At 34.9% G+C, this 12,971-nt stretch overlaps 1 protein-coding gene across 5 annotated transcripts in view; it reads right to left on the bottom strand.

Annotated features, from left to right (window-relative positions):
* Positions 1-12,971, bottom strand: part of LOC126841905 (uncharacterized) — a 158,185-nt gene that overhangs the window by 74,294 nt on the left and 70,920 nt on the right. For 4 of the 5 annotated variants that reach the window (XM_050578681.1, XM_050578679.1, XM_050578678.1 and 1 more), the window contains one exon: positions 3,619-3,662. The gene's annotated coding sequence lies outside the window, so the exon portion shown is untranslated. Of the gene's footprint in view, positions 1-3,607; positions 3,663-12,971 lie in introns of all 5 variants that reach the window. The other variant, XM_050578680.1, reaches the window with a different exon arrangement.

The following is a 12,971-nucleotide window of genomic DNA, read 5'->3' on the forward strand; positions in this document are numbered from 1 at the left end:
GCATGCGGAGAAGATAACGGTACCGTAAGATTATAGCGTGCTTTATTCCTCGGAAGTGTTATTTTTAGAATTACTGAGATACCGTCGACCGCATTAGACGGTTTAAGCCAAACAAATTTAAATCTACCCGAAAACTGACAAGGCTATTAGCGATGGATATCTGTTTAATGGGCTGATTCAGAATTCCACTAAGTCGATGGAAGCGTATACTGCAGCCATCAGATAACTGACAAGGTCGAGTAAATGTTTGACAATCGTCTTAACAATATTAAAATTGAAATAAATAATCATCATTGATTTTATTAATAAGCCATTCACTGACGACACTTTAAACGAATAATACATCTCTCTCTCTCTCTATATATATATATATATATATATATATATACAATTTGGTTAAATTATTTATTATATTCCTCAGACGTCATCTGTGGACCATTTAATATATTTCATCACCGCATTATTGTGATTTGACCTCTAAATTTTATTTGAAATAAATTCGAAGTTCAATTGTTAGAGGGTTGTTTTGTCTCACCTCCTCAAACCGCCATCTGATTAAGTGCAGTACACATTTAATATACTGTTTAATACGAGGCCATTATTAAATTGTTCAGAAGGGATGGTATTGTTCTGTTGTAGTAATAACGTTGTATTCCACAAGAACAATTAATAATAATTGGTTTTTAGACAGTTTTTGTCAAAAAAAACTTGACAACTGGAAATAATCATTAGGTTTTTCAACAAAAGAAAGTGAAAAAACATAATGATAACTTACTGAAAAAAAAAATAAGCTGTTAAGGGTTATGGAACTCGAGAGACGATGCTCATCAAAACCAACAGCTCAATCAGATCACATAACTGTATGTATAAATTATTTCTAAAATATCGTTAACTCGGGTTTCCTCGGGCTACTTCGGGCCAAACCGCCGAATTACGCATGATTATTATGTAATTACATTGTGGAATTCGTTGTGTTATGAATATAATAAAAGGCAAAAAAAAAAAAACCCCTGTTCCCACGGGACGTTGGTCAGCAAATGGTTCGTGTTATCCGCACATATAGGCAATGGGAGGGACGGACAGTGGGCAGAGTCTTGACCCGTAAACCGTATTCAATTAGCGACGCATGGCAAAATAATAATTCCCCGGAGACGGTACCGGCCAAACAGGATAAACCTAAAGCAAACTATACGCTGCAAGTATAACATGTATCGTGCTGCCGTATACGGTTAAATGTATTTACTTATTTATTTCGAATACGTTTTCTTTGTTTAATTAAAAGTGCGATCTTAAACAACGACGCTTAACCGTGAACACGCTATTGTACGAACGTCGGCTTTATCTTTTTCCCATTCGCAGGTGTTCTAACGCAAACCAATATGAAAAAAAAAAATATATATATATATACATATATAGGTTAGTTATTCCGCGTTCTAAGAGCGTCCGGAGTTGAATATAAGAGGTGTGCTTTGTGTGTGTGTGTCCCGTGACTGAATTGCTAATCGTTCCAAGCCAGAGCAAAGTACCCGCTACTATTTTTTGTTCCATCTAAACTTCTACGTGTTTGTTGTTTAAACTCTTCTATGGACCTTGCCGGATATTTGCACACATACACATTTATACAAGTGCCAGTATAAAAGGGCTTTGAGGATTATATGAAATACTTGTACAAAGAATGGCGCCGTTTTAGTCGAAAACTTGTAAGGCCGTACCAACCAACATAACTGCACACCTGTATCAATTTAACGTAAGACATTCTCATTCTCGGAAAATAGTCGCAATTTTGTAGGTTTTTTTTTTTTTTTGAAAACATTTGTATTTATATCGTTTTTAAGTATCATTAATTTAACAAATATTTACCTCTTTTGCAATTTTCCAGAGCTCTATCAACTTTTAAAGTAGAAATGGATATATGTAATTAATTAACTTTTTAAATTGAGAATATTTTGACTGGTCAATAACCAGTTTTGAACAATTATTTTTAAGCTATAATAACTTTAAAACTGGTCGTAAACTGGTTATTGACCAATCAACATTTTCAGAAAATTATGTTTGATCTATAAAAAGTTAATACATCGATACCATTAAAGTTTTAAAAGTCAATAGAGTTCTGGAAAAATTAAAAAAAAAAAAATTTGAATATTATCTAATATTGTAAAATAACATAAACTAAAGAGTCTTCCATAAAGAAAAACTACAAAATTGCAATTCTTTTGAGAGAAAATCACTGTCTTACGCTGAATTGATCACCCTGTACATTTTATACACATTACAATAGCCAACCGACGAGAGCGTTAACGTTCATTTTTATTTTCTACGGTAAATAAAAAAGTTTAACTTTAAAGTGTAGTTCACACAAACTCAGCAAAACGTATGTATGTATTTTGCTGCTCGTCTAAAAGTATGCGACATGCTTTTTATTAAAAAAGAAAACCGAGAAATGGTCGAATTATAATATCTAATGTCTAATATGCGCTAATGTTTAATTTGCAACAACCACCAAAGTCGAGGCGAATAATAAAAAAATCTTTATAGCCTCAGTGCCATTCAATACAAATATTTTAGTCGGGTCGTGTAGAATAGTTATCGCTCGAATCGTATTCCACTGGTATGACTGTTCAAGTTTGGATGGTACTCCACTTGAGAGATAATATACCTACACCGACATTCGAGTTAAAAAAAAAATTAATGCCAGCCATGTAATTACAGTACGGGTTTGTCCCCCGCTCTTCTCTTATACTGCACATCGAACAGAACGTATCTAAATATATTTTGATTCAATTATACTCGGAAAAAAGAATCGTTATGAGTGTGTCTACTCAGCTCATAAGTATATCCTTGCAAAAAGTAGTATGATGTTATTATTATGATAATAATAATTTTTTTTTTTTTTACATTATATAGCTATTATAGTAATCAACGTATAACGGCGACTGCGGTACATATAATAATTGAAAAGTAAAAAAATATTATTGTTAACGGGGTTTTCTTAGCTTTTTAATTTGGGTAATTTTTCATTTGGACATTTTTTTTTTATTCCTACTAATCTTGACATTTTTCTTGAAAACTCACGGAAAATAATAACTCGGAGAGATAATATATATATTATTATTTTTTTATGTCGTCTCAGAATGTTTATTATGCTCAAGGACTGTGGAAACTTTTTTACATTAGCAAAACTTTTAAGCTTAACAACTTCTCCGAATTCTTTCGCGTCTAACTGCTACGAAGTATAGTATACTTATACGGTCGTAGACCGGCTGAAAAAAAACTATATTCGGACCGAAAACGACTTAAGGAATGAGAGAAGGTAAGAACAAAAAAAAAGAAATCCCTTGGCTCGTCAATGGAGTTGAAGTAGCGAAACCCGTTGAATATTTAGCAACGATAAACATAATTAAAGTGGTAAAAAAGCTGACAACCGACAAGTAAAATCAATTTCAACCAATGTATATATTATGACAAGGTGTCAAAAAAAAACATTTTTTTTATTATTACAACCAATATTGCTCTAACGTAAAATTTTACACTGATTAGTTAGAGATTTAATGAAAACTGCGTGCAAATGTAATTTATTATTATTAGTCTCTAATTGTAAAAATCATACTTAAAACTTACAGTTACAGGGCATTGTCACCCAGACATTCGCTCGTCAGACTCGCCTAAAAAACAAAATAAAACAACTATTAAAATTTCATTATAATTTAACAATATTTATTACGATATTACAGTATGCGAATGTTTTATACTTGAAATTTCGTTATCAATTAGAAGCATTTACATTTTGCATCCCTTTGTTGAAGAATTAATAATACGTACTAGTTCGTAGTACACTAAGCCCTTTTCTCTTCCTTTCGCCCAATTCCTTCATTAATCCACTACCTTATCTCTTACCTCGTTTATATATAATTATCAACAGAGATACAATATAATCCTACAGTTTATCCCTTACTGTTTACTAAAGTGTGCGTTACCTTGTCAGACGATAAAACGTGTTCAAAAGCCAACATGAGATTTTGAAATAACTAATTTAAATGTTTGTTTTCATCATTCGAATAACGTTAGTCGTTTGAACCAAATGTAAAAATTGAAAATACAATTGATTTTAATCAATTAATTTTTAAACAACATTCGAATAAGTTGCATTAAAAAAAAAAACTTATTTTAATAATTAAAACATACCTAATAAAATAATTACCTAAATTTTTTTAAAGACCTTTTTATTTGTGATAACGTAGCTATTAAAATGATAACATTTTTAAATTACAAACACCATTATTCAAATGTACTTGAATAATCTATTATTTTTTTTCAATCGAATAATGTCCAACTCTAAACATATTGTGGAGAAAAACCAATAATAGTATTAAAGTACTTAAGTACCAGAAAAATGTAGTCTAAGTCCAAATGGCCACTGCGTCCATTGTCAGTTTGTCAGTGTTAAAACTTGAAAAATGTGTGCGTTTGCTCGGTCTATTTTCGAGCGGACTTTTCCCAAACTTCCGACCTTACAAATAGTACCAATCACGTTTGATCGACTTTGTACAATATTATACGACCGCTGGTCCAGCGATTCCGTACACTGTGATATAGTGCAAACCCCAAACAAACAAACAAAGCACATCGTTGCGTTAAAACCAATACCTTGTCCGGTTGGACTGTATCATTTTATGTACAGTATATTTCACTGCGGTTGACGACGCCCCCGTCTTCATTTTTCCTACAATATCACCGTTGCCGGTTCATGGACCAAAAAGCCCGGGGCGAACGTTAACGAGCACTTAAAGTTATTAAGCGGTCCGAAAATATTAGAAAACCAAACGAACCGCAAAACCGTTGCCGCCATCATTTTTAATATGTTTGGCAAAACTTACGGCAATTTTTCCACATATTTTTCACCGTCCAACTCGTGCTCCGTGTTCGCCGTCTAATGCGTTTACTTCCCCTGGTCACATCAATATTGCTAGAGCACATTACGAATAACCCAGTGTGTGTTTGTGTGTACAAAAGCCAAAGATATTTGAATTTTGGCGAGCGCGAACACATTAGCTCAACTATAGAGAGGGACGGTGAAGTTCAATGCCCTTAAAAACTCCCTCAGGATTTGGATAAAAATTAAAAACGGTACTTTAGGATCGTGCCTGATTGGTCGCTGACATATTCCTTCGGAGCCCGAAGGAAAATAAATGGATTCCCCTCGCGGAAAAAAAAATATTCGGTCGCAACATGATGATGGTTACGTCTAAAACGACCAGATTTTGTAGTTAGGTTAGTTCTGTACTGAACAAAGTTTCTTTTAACACAATCATTAGATCGTCTAGAACAATTAAATTTGCGTTAACTAAATGTTTATTAAATATTTTTAGATCAGTCTAATTTTCAGACGTTAAGTCCCAAAACTACGAACGGAAAAGTGAGATAAAGACAAAGTTTCCTTTCCTCCGAGAGAATGGGTTTTTTGATAATTTTTTTCGACGAAATCGATAATACTAGAGATAAAGAATATTTTATACAGCCGAGGAAGTACTTTTAAAAAAGTTTTCGTGTGCCTTGTATTTATGTTGAAAAATAAGTACATTTTTTTGGGGGATTTTTCTCGACTCTTAAGGGAAAGGGTGTGGATTTTGTTAAATTTGTTGGTCTCATAAAGTACCCTATGGGTACGATTTCTGATCTATAGACTAGCTACACGAAGAGTTCGGTTCAGTGGCTTGGAAGATATTGTGGGTGCAGACACAAAATAAAAACACATCACTGTGAAACCAATACCTTCTCAGCTCCGCTAAAACTTTTTTGAGACCGGCGCCGGGAAATGAATAATCGACAGCTATTTAGGACATGGCAACTTTAAGGGCATCGTTTATAATATAATATTGTTATACCATACAGCATGCACACACCATCGCGTATACATATGCGTCTTATCGCGCTGGCGCGTTATACGAATGTACGCTATTAAGGAGAAAAACACTCGGCGATCACGCGCGCGTCCCTTTCACTCTTTCGGGGAAAATATAAATAAGATGTATAAAATATACATTTATACACACACACACACACACACACACACCTATATACAAAAGTCGTTATATACACGCGATATTCCGGGCACAACGAACCGGAAGTGGGGGGTACGGGGAGCAAAGTCTCCTCGGGAGCTATTATTTTCTGTCGTTTATTTATCACAAAACGGAAAATCGAAAAACAAATTGCCAATTTTTCACGGTCGACTACCGCTTTTCACAACAGAAGTCATTATCAAAACACTGGCAAAAGTCTTATATTGGAAACAAGTTTTGTTTTCACCGACCGACTTACGGCACGTGTTGTCCGCCGGTGCATTTTTTTAATAATTATTTGCAGACGGCCGCTCGCCCTTTTCACGCACGATTGACCGGAAAGGGAGAGCGACGACGACTCGTGCCTGTGTGACGACGATATTGATAGCAAAAATAATATTATTATTATTATTATTATACTCGTAGTGTATGTCCCTAAAATGACAGTTGCGGCGCGTTGAAAATATATAATAACATCCATTATCCGTGTGCATTCAATAAGTAACCGATTCCAACAAACAATAAGGACAAAAGCAATAATTGTTGTTGTTAAACAATGACGTATAAATAATAATAATAAAAAAAAAATGTGTAACGCTTTCAACGACCGTTTTTTGAGCATGATGTGATTGCAGTTTTTAATTGTTTTGCCCTAATAGTATGAAGATTTTTTTTCGAAATGGGCGTACGCTACTCGAATGAAAAATTGATCTAAATAGTAATTTAAAATTATGTATTGAGTTAAACAATCTGTTTTCCAGTTACCGTTATATATACAAATAATTTAATACAACTTACAAGGTGTATACATAGGGCTCGGGTTCAATACTTGAAGTGGGAATTTGTCAAACGTTCCAAGTTCCATACAGAATACAGCATATTTAGTTTTATAATTTGTTTGTATTTTATGCATTAACAAAAACAATTTTGTATGTTTCCAACCGATAAATAATATAGTTATTTATTTATTATTTTATTTTTTTTTTATTTTAAGAGGCTTCAACATCTGTGGTTATTAGCCATTGTGTACATGTTTTGTGTAAGTTACATTAATAATTAATTATCAAAGGTTACAATATTTTTTAAATAAGAATAATGAAATACAAAAGTGTTGATTAGATATTGTTTACAACGTTAATTTTTGTAAGGAAATTTAAAATTGTTATGGTGTTGTCTTCATGGAGAGCTTCTTCTAAGTTGTTGGGTATTGATAAAGTACTTCGGATGTTTTGTAGGTCTGGGCAGTCTAGGATGATGTGTTGGATGGTTAGGTCTTCTTGGCATTTATTACATATGGGTGGTGCATCTTTGCTGATTAAGAAAGTATGTGTCAAAGAGGAATGTCCGATTCTCACTCGGGTTAGAGTTACTTCTTGTCGTCTGTTTAAACTGTGAAGATAATGCCACTTTTTAGTGCATCTTTTGTATTTATTTTTATATAACCAATCCTCGGTTAAAGAACACGCCAAATTGTTTTCGGTAACGTATGAATAACCGAAATAACAAAACTGATTTTTTATCCTTTGGTACTGGTTATAAGTATGTTATAAGTATTTACCTATTTATTTATACAAAACATTTGTTATGAAATAATCGTTCGAAAAATTTTTTATTGAAGTAATTTCGATTTATTTGAATTTATTTCATTTTTGATTACATTTTCATTCGAATAAAAATGTACCTAGCTGTTAATTTTCTGTCATTTTTGGCGACTGTTTTAAAAATTGGAGATCATTGCACCCTAAGTCAACTGATTCCGATCACTCTACGACGGTATTGTTTGTTGTCCAATCGAGTAAAATTTTCACCGCAAAAATGTTATTAATTTATACAAAATTGTATACACTATAAACAATTAAACTAGTGTTAATTAACAAAAAAACACTAGCATAGTAGAAAATGAATAAAACAAATGTCGCGCCTATATGTTCCCCCTTTAATCAATTACTGTGGCCGTTAAAAGCAAAAAAATAAGTTTCTGATTCCGTTAAAGTATAATAATAATGCTGTTTTGATTACAGACACGAAAAATAGGCATTTTGAACGAACATATCGGCACAATTTTACACAGAGAATAAGTGATTACAGGAAACAAATTGTTTAGCTACGAAGGCGTTTTGCAAAATAGACGGTACTCCCCCGAGGTTTTGACTACATCCGGTCACAATAAACCGTTTTGACGTTTTTTTCGGTGATCGAGTATCCACCGTTTTGTTAGCAGACTTATATAATATTTTGCGATAGACTCCACCAAAGTAGGTCTACCTTTTGCCAAATTCAAACGCACTGGCGCAACTACTGGGTAGGAGGGTGAGCGGTGGTCAAAGTTCAACTCTTAAAGTTGTTGGCCTAATATTATACACTATACTGGATGACCGAATTATCAAAGTGATCCACTTATTTCTCGGAAAACAATATTGCAATTTCGTAGTTATTTGTACAATTTCCAAATAATCTTTTTGGCATTTTCTATCAACTCTCAAAAAGTATACCGTGACGTACAAATTACTAGTGTACTAGCGACCGATTTCAAATGGGATTCCCGCTGGCGACGGCGGTACCTTCGTCATAGTTTATCATCCGCCCGCCCATAAACTATGACAAGGGTATCTCCTTTGCCAGCAGGAATCCCACATAATATCGCCCACCGTTTATCAGTATATTTTAAAAACAAACGATATTATTATCGATTTTTTAATTAAGAATAATTTACTGAAAAATGTCGTTCAACGCATTCAAATCGCATACACGCGAGAAGTCGGCCACGAAAAAAAAAAACGTCAAATCGGTTTCCGGACCTGATGTTTTTGTCGTATGAGAATTTTCATTAAAGTGTTTTACATGGTCGTTTATCGTGTAAGCCGCCAACCCTCGCCGAAGGGGCTGTTGTTATTATTTTTGTCGTTGCTGTTGTGATACGCGCCGGTGCGCGGTGTGGGGGATGCGGTGGTCATTGTTTCGGGCTTGTAAGCTCTACACTGTGTAGAGGGAACAAACACTGCACCAGCAGCCGTTGATGTCACGTAGGTAATCGTTGTAACGATGCACGTGAAGGGTGTAAAAATGAATACACTGTCAAAAGTTTGAATTATTTTAATTCATTAAGTTCGCGTCAAAAGCCCGAGGGGGAAAGTGGTAAAAGCGATGCGGCGCTGGAAGGTAGGCGCGCGCTAAAACATGGAATAAATGAAGGCGCTGAGACGCGGTTGTATGAAACTGCAGGTCGAGAGAAAAGTTCTAACAAAAAAAAAAAGACTAAAAAGAAAAACCCCCCCCCCAAAATACGGATAAAGGAAATCCTACGATGTTGCTCGCCGATGAAACACAGTAGTCATACACGACGCTCGTTTCGTGGATCCATTTATCGAATACTTCCGCACTAGGTTACATTATACATCGGTAATAAATTAATACTCATCTTTCGAAAACAAGGCGGTAAGATGTACATGATTCCACTGGCACCACGTCGAAGACCTTTAACGCAGAGTGTTAATTAGGCGACAATAGTACAAACTTGCGTATTTTATTTTCAAATTAAAGAGATTAAAAAAAAAAACTAGATTAACGGAAAAAAATCTTTTTTCCCCCATTTGAATTCTGTACTTTGACTTAAGTATGTTTATTTAAGCCGTGGTTTGTGCTCTATGCAAGTATGGAGTCTGAAAGAAAATATTATTATCTTATTATTATTATTGATATTTAAATTAAATAATTTAATAAATTTAGCGCGGGTGTGTTTTTTGAAAGTTTTTTTTTATTTATTTTTTTTTAATGTAATATTATAACACGATATTCGACAATAATATTTACACTCATAATGTTGTACAATATACCTAGTATTATTTTAGTTCATCTTACAAAAAAAAAAAAACCATCAAAACGATACACCGTTATTTGTTGTATTTTTATACTTTACAATACAATTCGTCTAATCGTTAATGTTTGTTTAGTTTCGCGTTATTAAGAGGCTTATACGTTTTACCACAACAATAAAAAAAAATCGATTAGTTTTGCATTTTATTATTTGACCGAAGATGTAGCTTAACGCACAAACGTATACTACTTACGTTTTACTACTTCTACTACTACAACTACCAATTGATATATAATATTATTGTAAGAGTTTTTTTTTTTTTGCTGTATTTTTTTTTTCAATTTATACGAACAACATTGACGGAACAGAATACAATATGGTATTCAAATCGAATTTCGACTCCACCTGGTTGTTTGCTCGCGATATTGCGGCAACCGTACTGTTTCCCAGAGGATATATTATAATATATGTTTGTGCAAGCATCAAATGCACTCAGATCGTACGCAATATCCGTATTATGTTATAATATTAGTATTTTTTTTTTTTGTTTTGTCGTAGACCGGTATCTTATAACCAGGCGTGCATAAATTTCTTTCGGTACCTACTCGCATTAGCTGTACAACAAACGCTAAAAAAAATATATATATATATATGTATATTTGTACTTTTTATACATTTTATTATTTTTTCGCCTTTCGTGTGTGCATTCTAAGGGTGGATAATTTGTTTAATACACAAAGTTCACCGCGTTTTTTGCAAAAAAAAAAAAACAAACTTAGGTAGGCAGTTAGTACTCGTGATATTATTTTTGTTTCTGAAACCGACCGTAGAATATCATTGCGATTTAACGAGGTGTGCGCGTTACGGGCGGTGAAGTAGGTACGGCACAATAAAAAAAAAAAAGTTAAAAAAAAAAAGGTAAGTACGAATGGCATTCCCGGTTGAACGCAACATGCACGTAGACAATAAAAATATAAATATGTAAACGCGTCGGCCGTAAGCGTATAATTCGGTGGAAATGAGACGGTTTTGTTTGAATAATTAAACTGGCGGCTGGTGCGAACGAAAGGCTTACATTTTGTTCTGTTCGCAAAGCGGCGTCTTATATAATACATAGCCGAGGCATTTTTATTATTATGATTTTTGACGTTTATAGAAGAGTAAGTGCAAAGCGATAAACGCACACAGCGTGCGATTGCCGTCGTGTACATGTTATAAAACATGTACAAATATAAATCGTTGACTTTCGGGTTAGGACCGCCTCGGTATAACTCGGAGAGCAGTCCACTATGTTGTATATCGTCAGGCTTTTGTAATTTAAAATAAGCCGTTAAGAAAAATGTATTAATTTTTAACGTGATACATACTTCTAAGGATACGTTGCAGTTCATGTGAAATCGTACGACAACATCTCCGAGCACATACAATGGTCTCCAATGTGCAATCGGTTATGACTTTTGCGAACAGCTCGTTAAAATGTAATAGTCATTTAAAAAAAAAAAAAACAAATTTCACGCTATTACAAAATAATAGCTTTTGGTTTGCTTTTCATGCGAAAACCTCTGGACCCGTAATTTTCGCGGGTAAAACTGTTTAGAACTTTCAAAATGTATTTTCGTACAAAAGGAAACATATATTATGTATATAACATGTATGTACTTGGATTTTGTATTATCGGATTTCGCATCGTTGCGTGTAGCACTGCGCACTACGACGCCATAATTGTATACTCAAATAGGTATAGAACCCGCGCGATGGAGGATAGTGACTGCGGATACTGATTCATCTAAATTTGGCCCCATTTCAAAAAGTCTGGTCGACTTCGCATTGTCAAAGAAATCACTGGTTAATTAAACGCTAATAATGTTGAAACGGTTACCAGCGGATACGTCGTATGGGGAATACAAAACTGATCTTTTGTAAGTATAAATAATGCGCGACAGCGTTTGTAAACCATAGATGGGCAAATCCGTAATGAAATATCATCCGTAATCCGAAATAATATTAATTCCAAGCTTCGTGTATGTAACCCTACGACTGATTCAAAATGTCTATGCATTTCAGAGTCCATGGAGAGGAGGAGAACGACGGGCGAGGAGAGGTCGGTAGAACCAGCGGCGGTGAACGATAAATACAAAGGAAGGCAGGAAAGACGATCGCTTCAGTCTGAGGGCAGCATCGAAGCGAACATACCGTAACCAGCATGCAACCCAAGATGAAAGGCTTCCGAAACGTTGACAAAGCCAATTTGTTAAAAAAGGTGTAATTGTAAACCGTGTCAGTATTTCAAAACAAACCCTTTACAAACTTCAATCAAACGTTCTGTTGTTTACAAATGTATAATTTTCTGAAATAATTTTTTTCGTTTAGATCGCTAAGGATGAATTGTTTGGGATCTAATTTACGTTTATTTTTTTTTTTTGTGAGTAGCCATAGAATAAGACGGGAGAGATTTTCTGCGGTCCTTGAAGTGTTATGACCGCAAAACCCGGATACTTCGGTACAACGAGATATTTTTTTTTGTGTTCAAATGCACGACAAGAGAGAGAGAAACGCAACCCTATTGGATTTCACGAGAGTTACGATACGTAATCAAACGATGCGGCGTACCCGAGAGTATTTTATTGTGCGAGGCCTTGTACTTAACCGCCGCGGTTGGATACGGCAGTGACTAAATGTAATACACGTCATCGTGCCTCCGGTATGTAAAATACCGATGAGAGATGAATTCGCTGCTACCGTACAATGTGGTACGTATATAAGAGTGTTTTGTATGTTGTTATTATGGAAATTCTCCCGGGGCGAATAATTTACGCGGTGCAGGTTTCAGCGAGAGAATGAGATATTGTCAATAATATATTCCGTGTAAAATTGGAGGGCACGGGAGAAAAACGAATGAACGACCGGCAAAAGGCAAAAGACTTCGCACGAATTTGTATCGTGCACCCAAACCGCGCTTTTGCTATCCGCACGCTATACCGCATTCTCACCCCACGCAACCGAACACAACCGCTACCCCGTCACCGCCGCCGATAAGGACATAACGGTCAGATTTTGTCCCCGGCCCGACCGCCTGCCCTCGCCGGTCGCCACTCCTA

The sequence above is a fragment of the Adelges cooleyi genome, unplaced genomic scaffold (assembly GCF_023614345.1).
Source record: "Adelges cooleyi isolate 19-005CV unplaced genomic scaffold, UGA_ACOO_1.1 ACOO_flye_CR_arks_rails_tigmint_CR_PRNA_41, whole genome shotgun sequence".
NCBI classification, from domain to species: domain Eukaryota; kingdom Metazoa; phylum Arthropoda; class Insecta; order Hemiptera; family Adelgidae; genus Adelges; species Adelges cooleyi.